General features: G+C 42.7%; 1 pseudogene across 1 annotated transcript; it reads right to left on the bottom strand.

Annotated features, from left to right (window-relative positions):
• Window positions 1-14170: 14170 nt before the first annotated feature.
• LOC309978936 (NOP protein chaperone 1-like) lies at window positions 14171-16329 on the bottom strand (annotated as a pseudogene). Its single transcript has 2 exons — window positions 16250-16329; window positions 14171-14770 (listed from the first exon to the last, which is right to left on the bottom strand). The product of its transcript is annotated as an NOP protein chaperone 1-like (transcript).
• Window positions 16330-18767: the final 2438 nt, after the last annotated feature.

Here is an 18767-nt window from a genome sequence, read left to right as displayed (position 1 = left end):
GTTTTCAGACCTAAGAGTCATGAACCCATAGATCTTTACCTGGGAGTGAACAACCACCCCACCTGCAAATGTGAACTGGTCTATGAGAAAAGAAGAGTGATCTTGTTTCCCACGGTCAAACTAAGACGGCTTTGGCTACTGCTTCTCATAAGGGAAATATTAGTATCCCCAATTTATTTATTAGGAAATAAAAATCAAAGAGTTTTTAAAGGTAATTAGCCCATGATATTCCAAGTTATTAGTCAGTTTCTTCCCTTGCCCCAAATGCTAGGAGAACCTCCAGTGCACTGACCCCACTCTCCTAACATGTGTGCCAACCGTCTTCATTTTTATTCCAAATTAATCAAATCAAGTAATTTCAACATATAGTTATGAAGACCAACAATTTCCATATTCCTCTTTCCATATTCCTTCCAAATTCATCACATTTGCTGGTCAAGATTCCAATCTTGGAGGGCTCCAAGTACCTGCTTCTTCCATGACTGAATCTAACTGGGATATTAAATCTGGTAGGGTTCACAAATCTCCAAACATCTTTCAAATATCGCTGGCCATTGTACTATATCTAGATGATTCAGTCTTATTCTATGCCTCACAAATATTTCAGACATTCTCCATATCTTTTGATTTTTAATCGTTCTCAGTAGTTTTGCCACTTTCCACAAAGGGACCACCTTCTACTAGACAGATTAATCAGATAATTTGAGGAAATTCTTCAGCTCACTGTCACAAAATCTACAAATATTGCTCACGGTTTACTCCCAAGCCCATAGTAAGAATTGAAGAATCATCTCTTCCTTGGCCAAGCCCAATTTCTCCAACTGTATTCTTTTCTCTCCTGCCTCCCTGGAAACTTCATGTAATTGATTATAATTTAAGTATTATTTACCTTGGTATTAAAATACAAATGCTCTAAAACCCTAAAAATATCTTCCTTGAATGTTTGATATCATCAAACAACACCAGTCCTTATATAAAGCCACACATAACCCACAGCCTGATGGGCTGTTTGTAGGTTAAACTTATTTATATAAAGACTAATCCTCCAGCTGCAATTCTCTTCCCAGAACTGGCCACAATTCACAAAACAGTGAGACCTCCGGCCAAGGCATCAAGACTGCTTTTGGAGGTTTTTAGAATATTAGCAAATTAAAGGAATCTCTTATACTTTCCTTACATGTATCTAAGTGGTTAACATGTTGAGAAGGAAAAGTTTGTGTTAGGGAAGTTGTTCCTTGATTAGATTTATCCTGATTGGCATCCAGATTAAAGGAGTTCTTTCTTTATGATTATACAATATATGAGGATATCAGATCTATTAACAGGAGCCCACAGACAATTCTATGCCTGATTCTATAGAAAGAGACTAAAACTTTGAACTCAGGAGTGTTGTAGTTGCATATTTAAGTAAAGGCACAAACACAGTTTTCCCACACATTTTGTTTCTGGTGATTACTAAATAAAATTTTCCTCAGGAGGAATCAAAGTCATTTATTATTCAAAGAATTATTAATTTAAAGATAGTTATTTAATTTGATTAAAGAACATTGGTCTTAGGTCATCTGAGAGTAGATTAGGTTACTGTGTACATGGAATTTCTGTGCATTTACAATCCTTATGTAATAGTCAAAAGAAACTTGCTTTATGACTCTACGGTTTACTTTTCTGCAATTGGTGCAGAGACAAAAACAGGAAAAAAAGAAAAGAAAAAATAAAGATGAGTAGAGATATCGCGAAATATTACGTGTGTTGTCTGCAGGTTCTATTCAAGACAACAGAGAGAGGAGAGTTACGTAGCTAGTAATTTAAAGAAGGAATCTCTGAGGCACTGACACTTAACCTGAGAGTGAAGCAGTATAAGCGTAGCTGGATCTATATATGTGTATATCAAGGAGGAGATGAACAGAGACGAGAGCGCTCATTGTAGAGATAAAATCGATGCTTGGTTCTGTTTGTGTGGTTCTGGGACGTTATGTCAATGACTGAGCCCCAAATAATTAGTGGAGCCACTATCTGAAACTGCAGACGAGAGGAGTAGTAGTTTTTATTTGGGGAGGAAGTTCCTGGCTTCTGTCTGATATACATTTCATTGTAGGTGTCTGCTTCCCGTGCAATTATGGATGAGACCTCAGAAATGAAATCTAGCATTCGTTTTTACGCATTATTATCATAGTGGTAACAGGAGAAGACTGAATAATTATAACAGTTTTTGAAGATGGTGTATATAGTAAAAAGAGAGAAGAGGGCTACAATGGAGTCTTGAGATGTTGAAATAGTATTGTTTGAGGAGAACTGCGCACAGTACACTGGCAGGAACTGACTAGTTTAAAGGCAGTGGGGAGTTTGTGATGTCAGAGGACCTTGGAAATATAAATTTCTTGACGGAGGTCATAGTCCAATACTGCTTGGGTTCAAGTAAAATACTGAGAAACATTCATTAGATTTAATCACGGAGAGATAACTATAATGTTATAAAAGTTTATGTATACGCAAGTCAACAGTAACAGGGAGATCAACCCTAGTAAATCAAACTGTGGGAGGGGCGCCCAGAGATTGTCACTAATCCTGCACTGCTCTTTCAGTTTACTTTGGAAAGAGGAAATTCATTGGGCAGGAACTAGAGATAAATTGGTTCAGAGATTTTGTTTCAAGAATGAAGAAACTGAAAAAGATTAAAGGGAATGGACTGGGAAGAGATGGGTGTTAGCTGCTAGAAGAGCTTCAGGTTACAATTAATAATAAATCAACCCCCAGAGAGCAAGAGGGAAGGGGATACATTTGAGAAAAATGGGCTTATCCAGGAGTAGAAATGACTTTCAGTTTAAACAGGAGCGGCATCGCCAATGGGTGAAGATTCAGGAATAGGTGTTGACTTCATGGCAGTGAGCTGACACATTTCTTCGAATATTCTACTTCATCTGCATGGTAGGAGGTGAACACACTGTTGAAAGTGAGGGAAGGTGAGAATTTCAGGGATTCAAAGAAACAAGGGGAACATTCTAAGTGTGTGGAAAGCGTGGGAGAATGCTTTATGATCACGTCCTGGTAGGATGCCAAATATTTGTAAAACTCATTGGGAGATACGTATGATAGATGCAGCCATAGGAAGCAGAGTTTTTTGTCATCTCTCATTGGGGTCTTGATCATCAGCTGTGCTGAGAGGGCAGAGGGACCTGAGAATTGTTCCATAAAACTCAGGAGACATGGGAATGATCGGGAGGCTGGGTCAATGCACTGAAGGATTCCTGTGTTGGGAGAACCTAAGCACGGTAGTCATTGTGTGAACAGACTGGAGGGGAAGTGTTATGATAAGAGGGAGGATTCCAACCACTGATTTGATAGGTGACATATCCAGGTGAAATTTGAATCTGGGATCCACACCTCAACACCAGCATATTTAGGAATTTGAGATTCAGAAACAGCCTGAGCTACGTTTGAATTCTAGCTCTGTCATTTTCTAGCTGCATGATCTCACATAAGCAAAATTGCAGAACCTAGCTTATGTTACTTGTTAAAAGGTAACTAATCTATAAGTAACAGGGTTGTACTAAAGATAAATGAGCAAACGTAGGTAAATCTCAATCACAGGGTCTCAAAAGGAATGTTTTCCCTTTTCAGGATCTCAGGATCAAAGGGTTGTGATCCACCCCTCTTCCTGACGCATTATCAGTATTTGTCTATGCAGTAGTTAATGATTAACATTGACTTAGGTAGCACTTGACAGTTGACACATACTTTCCTATAGAAAAATTATGAAATGAAGAATGTTTCTCCCCATGACATTTAGTAGGACAGAACTCCACCTACTCTTTCGCTAATGTATCTGAAGGTGTCGACTAAATTTCACCCCAAATTAAACTTCACTCTATATTTGATGAGCGTGTCTGCCCTGTGTGGATTGTGGTACCCAACAGTGGGCTTATGATGTATGTTCTCCTGCTGCTTTCCTGTGCAAGGGGTTTTTAGCCCTGATTTGTGTGACAAGACCTTCCAACAAGACATGAGTCCCTGGATTGTTTTCCCCACCATGAAGTAGATCCAAAGTGGCCTGGCCACATGGTCCAAGGCCATGGAGTGCAGCAATAAGGTTGAGGCTCTCATGTTGCCTGATTCCCACATGGGGAGGAACCAAGGTGACTGAGGGCAAGGGCATCCGGCGTGTGGGGAGAGGGCACAGCAGGGTGGGTGGGGCCTCTGAAGCACTGGGGCGGGTGTTGGAGAAAAAATCCTGGTGCGTTTGATCAAGAATTATTTCATGAAACATTTGAGAGTGGTGTTCTTTCTGTGGAGTCAACATTCCCCAACTGAACATTTTGTGGGTTTCCTGCAGTTTGGTGTAACTCCTAGGAACTGAACATTAATGAAATAACTCTGAAAAAGTAGCTCTAATAAAAGTACAACACCCAAGGATTTTCATGTTTTATGTGTAAATGAAAATATTACTGTCTTGATTATGTGCAGTAGCCTACACTGCCTTATTGTTGACCCTGGAGAGAGGGGGGTTCACCATATCTACACATGCCCGGTGGTTAGGTGGTAAAGCTCATTCCCAGGTGAGTGGCTGGGGATTCATGCCTGGAATGTCTAACAATGCTTTAAATGCCTGGATTCTCTTGGTTGCTTTCCCTTTCCTCATCTTTACCTGCTCAGCTTTTCATCTGACCCTGCATAAGTATGCAGAGGCGGACAAGTGTTGGCTGAGTTCCTCACAATGAAACAACAGGTGAGAAGAGACTTATTTTTATTCTTGAATTGGTCCGTCTTTTGCCAAATGGTCAGGTTTCTCCTTTTGGCCTGGATCTTCTAAGTACACCCATGAAATACTAATGCCAGTTATGTTCACCACCCTGTTAGGGAGAATGATGTGGAAATAATCTCCTTCCGTCATTCACACCCACTTGTTCCAGACTCCATTAATGCTGTGACTTCACAGAACACATGGGAGAGATTTTCACTAAAAGCAATAAATACACCCCTTAGCCTCAGTAAAGAAAAATTCCCTAATTACCATGTGAATGACTACAACAGCCTTAGGTGTGTGGTGAACACAGGTGATAGTAATGAGAGAATCAAATTTGCAGACCCAGCGTGGGGGTGAGGGGTGGGGGGTGGAACAGATATGAAAGGTGCTGGGGTGGAGGTGGATGCTGGACAATAAAGAGTAATGAGGAATTGTTTACTATTTCTAATTTTTAAAATATTAAGCTTTTTATAGACTATATTTGAACATTTTTAAGTCTACAAAAGAAGATAAATAAAATTTCCTTCCTTCACAATAACTCAATTATCCTATGTGTACTTTTCTTTCTAAAGAGTTTCCTATTTATTTATCTATTATTTATTTTTGGCTGTGTTGGGTCTTTGTTGCTGAGCACGGGCTTTCTCTACTTGCTGCGAGCGGGGGCTACTCTTCGTTGAGGGGCACGGATTCCTCATTGCCGTGTCTTCTCTTATTGCTGAGCACGGGCTCCAGGCGCGCATGCTCAGTAGTTGTGGCTCACGGGCTTGGCCGTTCCGCGGCACGTGGGATCCTCCCAGACCAGAGATCAAACCCATGTTTCCTGCATTGGCATGTGGACTCTCAACCACTGCGCCACCAGGGAGGTCCCTCCCTATGTGTTCTTCACCTTTGTTCAAACCTGAAAATTGAATGTAACATATGCAGATTATTATTTTCTTAATTGTAACTGTGTATTGAGGAGAAAGTGTATGATAGACAGAATGAAATGTAGGGCACTGGACAGGAAATGACACATTAGGGAGCTCGAAGCCCTCACTCCCCGCCAGTAACATAAATTCAGCCACCAGGGTTTGTCAGCACAGGGGACCCAAGAAGTGGCAACAATGATCTCTTTTCTGCTCCCACCACTCTCAGACCTGGCAGGAGTACGGATTACCTGCCGGTATGTGTGTGTGCATGTGTGTTTCTTTTTTCTTGGTGCCACAGCTGGACTTGCTGATTGAGCCTGCGTGTTTTAAGAAAGCAATGGCCATGTTGCGTTAACAATACAGTGGACCCTCCGTCGCTCTTGTGTCTTTGGGAGTTGAGTGCACACAAAATTTGTATGATGGATCCAGGCGCAAACTTCCAGTTGTCCTCTTGGCTCATACCTGCTATATCAGGGGAATGTTCTTCCCTTGGGAAATCAGCTCAAAGCTTTTGGAGAGAAAGGCTGCACAGGTGTAGGTTGGGGCCAGCAACCTTCGGCATGGACGACTGGGCAAACCAAGTGAATTGCTAAGGGTTCCTGATATGAGGAAACAGGCTGAGGACATAGGGAGGCCAGGCCTGCAGAGTGAAAGTTCTTCTTGCCTGTAGGTAGCTCTGGGTGTGGGTGGAGGAGAGACAGTGAGGGGCTGAGATGCCAGCTGCCTGTCTCAGGACTGCAGAAGGAGGGGGCAGAAAAGCAGGAAGTGTGGCTCATGTTTGTTTCTGACACACTCATCGTTCTGGTTCTTGACTCCAGGCTGTAAGGAGGAATTTACTCTTGTTTTGCAAAGTTGCTTTACCTATTCCAATCCTCTACTTTTCCATTTACTCTTTTCAAAAGATATCTATAAACTCGCTATTTTCATTAAACAGCTTGTCATCAACATTTTTTCCAAGTCAATACCTATACATCTAACTCATTTTTTTAAAAAAATCAATAAACCAAAGTACAAAGTGATAGTACTGTATTGTCTGAATGTACTTGAAATTTACTTACCTGGTCCCTCTCATTGGCTGTTTTCTAAATGTTCTGTTCTTAAGTAATACTGATATCAATATTCTTAGTACACATGTATTTGCACAAATGTTCCCACCTACCCACTTCTTGTCATTTGACTTTGCGGAATATGTAAAGATCAATTAGGTGGTCAAGTTATCAATCGTTTCCTTTATGGCTTCTGGGCCCTGGTTTTTATGTTTTAGTAACATCTCCACTCTGCAATTAGAGAATAAAATGTCCGTGTTTTCTATTGGTACGTTCATGGTTTCAGCTTACAGTTCACGCAGTCCATCCCCCTGCAGAATTTTCCTTGTTTACAGCGGCCGGAGGCCCAGGAATAGCGTGAAGAGCGCGTCTCCTTCGCGGCAGCCTCCCGGCACCATCCTCCCAGCTCCTCGTCCCCCGTCTGCTGCCGGGGTCGCGCCGTGTCGTGCCGAGCCGGGCGCTAGCTCCGAGGCGGACTCCCCGAGACGAACTCGGGCGTTTGGGCGGCCGGCACTGCACCCTCGCCCTTCGGCGATCGGGATCCGGCCCGGAGACGTTCGAGCCGGTGGTCGGGCGCCACCTGGCGGCCGCTTTTATATCGTCCCTTGTCTCCGGAGCTTCGGCGATCTTCGCGAGGGCTGACTTTCGGACGCCGGGCACGAGGCAGCGTTCCGGGAGCCCGGCTATGCGTGTGGCGACTGTCCCGGTGGTTCCGGGGCATGGGCTGCTCCTGCGTTCGCTGGAGATTGGGTGTGTAGATCTACGAGGATGTGATCTTTGCCTCGCTCCCTAGTAAGATGTGAGGGTTGCCGTGCTTGGTCGACCAGCAACCGCCCCTGCTCCTCTAGCCACGAGAACTAAGCGGACTCGACCCTACCTGGGCCGCCGTCCGCGTTGTGTAGGGAGAGGTTCTTGTGAGCCCTCCGGAGCGCCTGAGGCTCGATGGTCCGTCCTTCTGAGTCACTTTAGGAGCGTTCATTTTCTACCACTTCGGTCCACGAGCGTCCCACTCCGGACGTGGGCACGGGCGTTGAGGCCACTGGAGGGCCCGATGTGCATGTTGGCTGGCGCGGTTGGGTCCCAGTCTCCGTGGCACGGGCGCTTGCTGCTCTCGGGATTTGGACGGGCAAACATGCCTATTGTGAGGCCGGCGCTGCGCTCCCTGGAAGTCGTTGAGTGGTGGGTCTGGGCGGTTCGACCGGCACTCCCTTGTGTCCCTTGCACTTGAAACGCCCACATTGAAGCACGTGGTCAAGAGGGGGTATCCATCCCCGGAGTCGTTCGTGTGGCCCGGTGGTCATACTTCCGCTTTCCAAGTGTTGCCTGAGAGTGGTTCTAAGTCTCCTATGGACGTGGACGCCACCAAGTTTCCGCCGGCCTTCTCTCTTGATCCCTTTCGCCCTTATTCCCAAATATGTTTTTCTCTGCAGTGGGTAGGACCCGAACGCCGTAACGAGGGGGAACTGGAAGTGCGACCCAGGCCTTCAGGTCCTCCTTCCCACGAGACTGCCACGCCCCGTCCAATAGGACGCCCGGTGCTCCTTCTTGGCCGCCTTGGGAAAACGGCGCGTCCCGGTCCCGTCGCCGTGGTGGAGCTCCTCCCATGCGGCTACTTTCTCCGAAATACGCGATAAGCGGTCATGGGGCTCCGCAGACAGTATTCTCCTGCAGGACGAGTTGCGTCTAGGGGGAGCGCCCGGCGTCCCCACTTCTGTTGGCCTCGTCGGCGAAGCGCTTGTGAGGACCAGGTCCTCTCACCACAGGTGAAAGCAAGGACAGTCGCGGGCGAGAGGGGAGGGCGCTCCAGGCGCAGCCACGGTTCCGCTTGTGGCTTGGTGGTTGGAGAAGCCTAACAAATGGGGAAATGGGAAGGTGCCTGGGGCGTCTGGTGATGGTGGTGAGGAGGCACGAGGCGATGCGCGGTCCTGGGTGGGCGCGGTTGTCAGAGGCTCCTCGTGAGAATCTCGTACCGGAATGGCCTCTGAACGCGCGTGTGGACGAGGAGACAACCCGGAGAGAGAAATAGGAACTCTGGTGGTTCAGAAGGGATGAGTTCGGAGGGGTGGAGGCGCACCTTCTCTTCCGTGCCATCCAGATCTATCCCGGTGGTTTTTCCTCCATTTGGTTGTTACCTGGCGTCCGCTGCTGCAAGGAAGACTAGATGACCATACAGCGTTGTTGTGGCAAGAAACAATTTCAGTGACTTGAGAATTTTTTTGAGATCCACTAGTGTAGACACTGGTGAAGTGAGAAATTCTGAGATCTACAGAACTGAAAATTACTATCGCCGTCGTTACTCAACAGCATCGTAATTACCATTGTTTGTAATTAGTGATAAAACTGAGTAAAGTTGAGTCACACAGTAGCTGACTAATTGGGGATGATCAAAGGAGGGGTTTTCAGTATTTCTAAATACTGCTAAATGGGCAGAGGGCAAGGTGGAGACAGCAGGTATGTGCCAGGTAAGGCTGTGACGGGTGTGAGAATAAAGAGGTGCTGAGCAGATTAAAGAGGTGCTGAGGGTTTCTGAATGGTACAAGAGGCTGGAAAGCATTCTTAAAGATATGTGGGGGGATAGATCTGATAAATTGCAGTTTACAGAAAGAGAAAGGCTCATTGCTAGTCTCCGCAGAAGGATTCAGTAACAGAGTATCTTATCAAATGCTCTCAGTTAAAAACACTCCAGGTAATAAATCCTTTAGAAACATACGCTACACATTTGCTAGCAGCAGAATTATGCATTGCTACATTGTTTGTAATATAAACAGATTATTGAATATCAGCGTGCATCCCAACGTGGATTGGCAAAGTGCATTATAGTACATCATCCATTCAGTGCACTGTCGTGCAGGAAAAGATGTCTTGATAGAGGATAATTTGCAAGATATTGTCAAAGGAATAAAAGCAAGATATAAGAACACCGTGCCTAGTATTCTATTTGTGTTTTTAATTAGGGTGCCAAGAAGAAATGTATATTCATATTTGCTTGTATGCACATAAAGACACTCTGGAAGTTTGCCGTGGGAAACCAGATACATGGCTACCTGTGTAGGGCAGGGGCTCCTGGGCAAAGAGGGGGAGGCGGTTCGGGGACAATGTAATGCAATTTTCAGGACCTTCAACCATGTACATGTATTATAACCTCTCTAGAAATCCAAGAAATTGCATTTTTTAAACCTCCAAGGATTAAAATGCATTTCTACCAACTGAGTACATGTCAGTTTGTTTTGCCATGGAGCTATGCCTTCTCTAAAATGTCTACTCAAGCCTTCCATGGTGATTTTGACTATTTTCCCTTACTTTGGTAGCAGACAAAGAAAACCAGGGGAATCAACGGCTGTGTAGTTCATCAGCCCCTGCAGTGGCTCCTCTGCGTTGTTCTTTCAAATACTTTATACACTGTGTTTTTGGTGCTATTTTCATAAGTCTTATTTGCAAGAAAGAGGATAGAGGAGAAATAAAGCTGTATTAGGGTTTTGCTAGGGTTGCCAGAACAAGATAGTGCAGACTGGGAGGCTTAATTTTCTCACAGCCCTGGAGGCTTTGAGTCCAAGATCAAGGTGTGTCTACAGGTTTAGTTTCTTCTGAGGCCTCTTTCCCTTGCTCGCAGGTGGCTGCATTCTTGCTGCATCCTCAGATGGACTTTATGAGCTGGGTGTGCATGGCTGTGTCCTAATCTTCTCATAGGGGCACAGCTCTGGGTTAGGGCTCACCCTTGTGACCCATTTTAACTTCATCTCTCCTAAGACCCTATTCCCAAATACAGTCACATTCTGAGGTACAAGGATCTGGACTTCAATATGTGAACTTACAGGGTTTCAGTTCAGACCTTAAGGGAAGCTGCTCCGCGTTGGTTGAAGCAGAAATCTCAGAGGAGAGAGGAGTCTTCCCACATGGCCTACAACTTCTTGACACAGCCAAGTCATGACCCATAAGCCTGATTCCGTGGTTTTGCATGTCTCTGTGACAGAGAGTTTAGGTCAGGGATGACTAAGGAATTATGTCCTCAGTACATTGTCACTAAATATTTCTGCCTTTTGGAGGCCAGGTGTTCACAAAAGTAAAGAAGTTATGTTTTGCTCAGCAAGTTCTCGTTCTTGGAAGTACACAACGCAGTGAGGAATCAGCCTAAGTGTCTCCTATATCCTGAGCAGGCCACGGACACAGGAACAGGAGACAGCCATTAGAGGCCACAGCCTCGCTGGGAAGCAGGTGCATCACCAGTTAAGCTCAATCAGATCTGTGTTCTAGGTGCTGAGCTTGAGGAGGGCGTCAGTCCTGGGACACTGTGGGCATGATGCAGAAAAATTACCTTAAACCCTGAGTCATACTTAAATAGAAAAACTGTGAGATATTAATTCTTATTGCCTCCACTGAGCTATAAACTTGGTGAAGGTGGTTATGTTATACGTTTCACCTCTTAGTCTCCAGAAAATTCCACATGCTGGAATCCTGGAGACTTACAATAAATATTTGTTACTTTAATGAGTGGTGTGTGAGAGAGCTACCTGATTTTTTTGAAGACTCTTGTCCTATGATAATTTACAAAATCCAGAACACTTGGGAGATATGTTCTCCCTTAAGTATCTGATGGATACTGTGGACCCTCCACCTAGCAATGCACATGCACAGACACAAACACATTGCTGCAGTCGGCCTCAAGTGTTCTATTTCCCTCTTTTCAAGCTCATAGACCAACCCTTTAGCCTTCTATATATATGGGCTTTATACTGATTTTGTGTGTGTGGGTGTGTGCATACATCAAGAAAGAAAAAGTTAATGGATTTGAAGGGAGAGAACACATCATGTAGCTCCTGCCCTCTCTCAAGCCAACCCGACAGCAGATAAACTTAGGACATAGGCATTCTCCACGGGGACCATCTCTTTTCCCAAGGTCTTTATTTTTCTTTATTTTTAACATCTTTATAGAGTATAATTGCTTTACACTGGAGTGTTAATTTCTGCTTTATAACAAAATGAATCAGCTCTATAGCCCAGTCCTTATTGATTAGCACCATTCTCATTGGAGGAAGAATGGAACTCGGGAGGGGACCAAGTCCCTCTGACTTCCCTGGCTCAGGGTGCAGAGGGTGGGAGGGGTGTCCCTGCCCTTGCCCCTGCCGCTGCCTCTGTTTACTCCCTGAAAAGTAGGGACCTCAGCTGCAGAAGCAGAGGAGCCACTCCTCTTCTCTTTGCTTAATGTTCTCATGCAATATCTCTTCCAATATTTTCACTTTCAGCATATGAATGTCTTTACTTCGCAGTGAGTCTCTTGTAGACAACATATAGTTGGACCCTTTTTATGTCTATCTTGTCCATCTTTGTTTTTTTTAATATTAAATATTCACCTATACTTTAGGATGAAACATAATTTTATTTCTTTATATTTAAATCTTTAAGACCTACATAATTTATCTTACTATCCAAATTGGTTTAAAAACAGCCACCCTTGACTCTATATATTAAATAATTCAACCATTTTACACTTACTTTAAAACGACATCCCTATCACATATTAAATTTTTGTTTTTCCGTTTCCTCCTATGTCATAAGAATGTCCAGAGGAACTGAATTCAGTTGACTTCTTTAACTGTATAGAATACCTAGTGGTAGTATATGAGAAGGCCATAGCAGGAGAGAAATATAATTTTACACACTAGTATGTATTCTAGACTGACTAGTCTCTTTCACTGACCATCAGACTATTTCTACTTGACTTTGTATTTCCAGTGAAGTTACACTTTCATATCCGCATGGATAGCATGGCTTAAAATGCCCTGTACATCCTCAATATACCTGTAAATTCATTTATCGACATCATTCGGTGCCTACTGTGTACCATGCACCAAGCTAAGGAGTGAACCAGACAAATACAACTCTTCCCACACTGTGGCATGAATATTATCTGGTAGAAGACAATCCTTTAATATTCACACCAATAATCCATCACAGCTGTGTTTGGTGCTACAAAGTCTACCCTTTGCAGCTGAGAAGTCTCGTTTCCAGATCTGTTCACTTCTGCATACTTTGAGTGCACAGCCGATTTCCAATTCCCAATGAAAAATACCAGAAGGAACTTGGAGAATTATCTTCAGAGTATTTATAAGATGTTATAAACTAATGAGAGGAGTAGGAAAAAATAATTAAAACAAACCCCTAAAATATTAGGCAACAAAGTCTCATCAGCTCAATGCACTTGGAGACAGTCCTTTAAATTCTCAGGTCTATATCCTGAGCAAAGCCAGGCCCATGACAGATGAGGTCCCAAACAAGTTAAATAAGATCAAGAATGTGGCAGAAAGGCAACTCCAATGAAGGATCATTTTGCCTTTTGAAAGGGAAAACCTGTTACTACCTCTTTATGTACTGTGTCCTATTCTCCTGGGGTGTCCCTATTCTCTACAATTAATAGGTTTCAAAACTGTGGGCAACTGGAAGGAATAATTTTAATAGCTGAAACAAACAAAAAATTCCTTTATGAGAAAAAGAAAAAAGAAAACCAGAAAAACCACAAAATTTTCCAACCAGCAAATTTTACATGCATTGAGAGGCTACAGAGTCACTGACAGTGATTAAACCACAGAGCACCAGTTTTCCAGCTCAAACTGGAAAGGATTTGTTTTTTAATTAAAGTAGATATGTCTGAGGGCATCTAAATATAAGTAATTCTTTTCTTTGTAAAAAATTTCTCCCTCGGGGTGGGATAGGGAGGGTGGAAGGGAGACGCAAGAGGGAGGGGACATGGGCACACATGTATACATATAGCTGACTCACTCTGTTATAGACCAGAAACCAACACAACATTGTGAAGAAACTATACTCCAATAAAGATGTTAAAAAAAAAGTTCTCCCTCAATGAACCCATTTTGATGGTAACAAATAAATATGACTTTATAATAACCTAAAAAGAAACCCCAACCTAAGTTTCTGTTTGTTTTGTTTTGTGTTTTCAGTACACGGGCGTCTCACTGCTGTGGCCTCTCCCGTTGCGGAGCACAGGCTCCGGATGCGCAGGCTCAGCGGCCATGGCTCACGGGCCCAGCCGCTCCATGCATATGGGATCCTCGTGGACCGGAGCATGAACCTGTGTCCCCTGCATTGGCAGGCGGACTCTCAACCACTGCACCACCAGGGAAGCCCCAAGAGGCCAATTTAAAACAACAAATGGGTAACTTGTATTTTTACTTTAAAATAAGTTTGAGATTTCTGAAGTCTATGCTGATGAAAGAGGATGCCAACAAATTCACTCATCACCATACATAAAGTTAAGCTTCCTAAACTAAATCTCTTTAGCATGAGATCAAAAACAGTCTGCTCTTAGAAGATTCCCCAAATGCTATCTTTTCCAACTCTTTAAAAGCTAGCTTCTGTTTCTCCAAGAAGCAAAATACATTCATTTTTGCAAACACCATAGGTATCTGAAATGCAAAATAACCAGCAAGCCACATTCTTTTCCACAGAATTAGCGGGAACTATCACCTGTTTCTCAGATTGTTTATGTCCCTGTTTTCTTTTTCTTCACTGGCAGGACGGTCCAGAACCTCTATTTTGCCTTTTCCATCTTCTGAATGAGGAAGCTTAATTGTATCGATGGTGACTTCACCTTCAGAAGAGGTGCTATCATCTTCATCCTCAAATTCTGAACTATCCTCTCAACTGTCTTGTGAATTCTTTTGTGAACTGTCCTCTTCTTTTGAATCAGACTGATTCATCTCAAACAAGGTCATATCCATTTGCATAACTTTTCCGAGAGTGTCAATATTTTCAATATTGAAATGACCAGGTGGTGCAGCTGACATTTCTTTCCTTAGCTTTTCTTTTGCCTGAGCCATCTGTGGGAGAAAGCTCTGTACTTGGTCCAATAGGGGACTCCTCTCTATCCTGTTTGAAGAGTGGAATTCTTTCTGGAATTACGCTTGGAGTTGATGAGCATCCTGTCCCATATACCTCCGCGGCCGCCCCTGCCCTCCATCAGCAGCTCTCTGGACACCAAGACCCTGGAGCTGTCCCGGGAAAACGACGAACAGCTCGCATTGGGCTGGGATTCGCCGCGGGCCTCCCTGCTGCTCGCCCGTCTTCAGAGCAGCCCCTCCAGGCCCAGATGCCGGAAAAAGGCTGGGGACATCTTTGTTTTTTAACTGATGAGTTTAAGCCATATATATATATATGTATATATAAAAATTACTGATATGGAATGACATTTAATTGCCAATTTGTTTTCTGTAATGTCATATAGCTTTTCTGTCCCACATTTTCTCACATACTGACGTCCTTTGTTCTTACTTTTTGTACTCATTTTCAAAATTAATTTCTTTGGCTGTGCCAGGTCTTAGTTGTGGCATGGGGGACCTTTGATCCTCTTTGCAGCATGCGAACTCTTAGTTGTGGCATGTGGGATCTAGTTCCCTGACCAGGGATTGAGCCCAGGCCCTCTGCATTGAGAGCGTGGAGTCTTCGCCACTGGACCACCAGGGAAGTCCACTGACTTGACTTACTTTTAATTTCCTTCTGTGTATATTCTATAGATAATCAATTTGTGGATACCATGGAGGTTACATATAAAATCCTATCAAGCTAGCTTAAACTGATATCAACATAATTTTAATCACACGCAAAATCTCTATTACATCTCCAATTACATTACACATTAATTACATGTTATTAACGTCACAAGTCACATATTTATACATTGTTTTCTGTTAATGTAGATGTATGAATTAGTTATTTGGGGATGCTATAACAAAATGCCACAGCTTGGGTAGCTTATAAACAGAAGTTTATTTCTCATGGTTCTGGAGGCTGAAGTGTGAGATCAAGGTGGTTAGGTAAAGGTCTTTTTCTGAGTCATAGACTTTTCATTATATCATCACCTGGAGGAAGGGACTAGAGAGCTCTCTGAGGTATCTTTTAAAAGCACACAAGAGACTTCCCTGGTAGGCCAGTGGTTAAGAATCCGTCTTCCAATGCAGGGGACATGAGTTCGATCTTTGGTCAGAGAACTAAGATCACACATGCCAAAGGGCAACTAAGCCCATGCACCACAACTATTGAGCCTGTATGCTGGCTCTACAGCCTGTCTGCCACAACTAGAGAGCCTGTGTGCTGCAACTACCGAGCCCCCATATCACAGCTAGATATGAAGCCTGTGCGTCACAACAAAGATCCCACGTGCTGCAACTAAGAGCGAATGTAGCCAGATAAGTAAATAAATACATATTTTAAAATAAATAAAAGCACACACATTATACTCATGGTGGCTCTGTCCTCATAACCTAAGCACCCACCAAAGACCCTACATCCTAATACCAACACATTTGGAGGTTGTATTTTTAACATATGAATTTTGGGGGAAACAATCACGCAATAGCAATAAATTTATAATTATTTTAATATTTTGGTTTAAAAAATATCCTAGAATAATAAAAAGTGTAGTTACAAGTCAAAATTATAGTGTTTTCTCTATTTGTCCATTTATTTACCTTTATCAGAGACATATATATTTTCATATGGCCTCAAGTTACTGGTGTCCTTTCATTTGAACTTGAAGTACTCACTTTAGCATTTCTTGAAGGATAGATATTATGGTACTGAACTCCTTCAGCTTTTGTCTGAGACCGTCTCGCATTTTCCTCATTTTGGAAGAATAATATTGTAAGATATAGAATTGTTGGTAGGTAGTTTCCGCCAAACTTTAAGCATATCATTTCACTTTCTTCTGGCCTGCAAAATTTCTGATGAGAAAGCAACTGATAATCTTACTGACAATCACAATTAAGTGGATCATAATAATTGTCACATATAACTTTGTTTATATATATTTCTTAATGCTAACCTATTTACAAAAGTACTTATTGTTTCAAAATTTTGTATTTATCATTCTAAGATTACTTAACAAATCTATATTTTTATTCTACTTATTTATAAAATAAGACGTTTTTAGCCAAAATTATGAATTCATAGCTGAAATGTGTGGTAAAACATTCTTGATAAGAGTTTTTCATGTCTGAGAATTTTGATATGAACTCCGGCTTTTCAGGTTGATTTTAGCATTGATAGATCCAGTGTGAGAATTCAATGTTGACTAAGGAATTAAAAATCCCTCAGGGCTCTCCTTCATTCATTACAGTAAAAGCGTTTTCTATGCTGTGAAAACTCATGTGTATGTAAGTCTATTGAATGATATTCTCCAGTTAAAATGATCTCCATGTCAGTTACATACACATAGTATGTAAATCTTCTGCATGGACATCCCCCCTTTGTAGCATTTCTACTAGCTATCATCAAAATTCAGTCTAATTTAGTCTATAAAGTGAACACTTTATGCTGGTCTAGTGTTTACACTGCACTGTAACTGAGTTCTATGAGTCTGCTGAATTCCTCACTTACCTCATTCCCAGGTTTCACATGTGGATGACCAGGGTTCACACCTGAAGAAATTTACTATTTTCTTACAGCTACATTGTTCCACCAGGAAAATAACTTGCCTGGATATCATTTCTTGCTTTTAATGGTCACAGTTTTTGCTTGAAATAAGACAAAAATAATAATTAAATTAAATAAATAAATAAGAAACGACACATGTGACATTTGGGGATTAAATTGTTGAAAAGTACATTACATGGGGAAACAACATGAATATGAGGAATACACTAGTGAATAGAAACATGGTTTAGAAAAATGTTAATAAGATGTTCAGTGTTTAGGTAAATGAAAAATAAAATAAATTCAGACGCTACAGGGAATATGAGAGGAAAAATTATTAAAGAGACCGTGGCAAAGACAAAAACATGAAATTTTAATTCCCACGTGGACAGGATTTTTGCTTCTCTGAGGTGAAAAGTACAGGGGGAAACGTGAAGAGAAATTGATGTGTGATGCATAATGACAGAATCTGGATAATCTGACTCAATGGCTTCACATACATTTCTAAAAATATCCTTTAGTCGAGCCAACCTCCAGTTGACATTCCAAGTGTCCTGCTCCCTCCCCACACAGAGCACATGTGTCTGGAGCTGACTTGGACCCCAGCCTGGGGAAACCCTCCTCTTCCCTCCACACCTACTCTTCTTGCTCCCACTGGGAAATTTTATCTGTTTTGCAGAGCGGATGCCCTGGTACGTGTGGGAAATGCTAGATGGATTTAAAGTTCTGTGCTGAGAACAGTGCATGCAATGCAAGCGCAGGACAACATGCCAAGGCTCAAGTGTGGGGGCATCAATGGCAGCCCAAGTTCGAGCACCCTGAATGGGGGAAACACTGAAGGTTGTCACCCGACACTTCACTCAAAGACAGTAAAAGTCTCTGGTTGCTGCTCTTCTTGCCCAAGAGGAAAGACAGGCTGCAGGCTGCCTAGACGTCTCAGCCAGGAAGGAAGCAACGTTTTCATAATGTGGTTAACACTGTTTTCTAACAGAATCCAATAAACATAGAATCCATGAGATTATTACTTGGAGTTCATGTAGAAAGGGGGATACAAGCTGTTACGTGTTTTTTGCTGTGTTCAAACCTCATAGTAGTCCCTCGAGCAGAAGAATTACTTAGCAACATAAAGTCACTTGTCTGTTAGATAAAATAGCCCATATCTGTGTCCAGCATTATTCTGCGTGTTGGTGGCAGACTAGTAAGGAATACGTGCGATTGTGGTAATGGAGACTATCTCCATGAAGGGGCACATGTGCTGTGATAAGTAAAGGAACACATTCGTTCCAGGTTGCTCTAAGTGCTACAGAAGCATGAGTCAGGGACAAGAGTGCAGCAGCATATGTGGAAGCTGCAGAGCCTATCTCAATAAGACATGCATAATGAAGTAAATAAATATTGAGAGATGCACTCAGAAGATGAGACAACGGGCGTCCTCCAGCATCACATCTGTGTACATATTTCTCTGCAATATGTTCAGCAGTTCCTACTCTTTATGAGTGAGTTCTACAAACACGTTCTCAAAGGTCACTGATCTCTAAAGCCCCGTCAATGGCTTCTCTGGGCTGATATGGCATGTGCCTTACATACATATTCAGAAATATATATACTGTGAACAAATGTTACTAAAGGAAGCATATGAGGTGTTGTGTA

The sequence above is a fragment of the Leucopleurus acutus genome, assembly GCF_964270905.1.
Source record: "Leucopleurus acutus genome assembly, contig: HAP1_SCAFFOLD_285, whole genome shotgun sequence".
Taxonomy (NCBI): Eukaryota; Metazoa; Chordata; class Mammalia; order Artiodactyla; family Delphinidae; genus Leucopleurus; species Leucopleurus acutus.
This window is presented reverse-complemented; position numbering and strand designations above follow the sequence as displayed.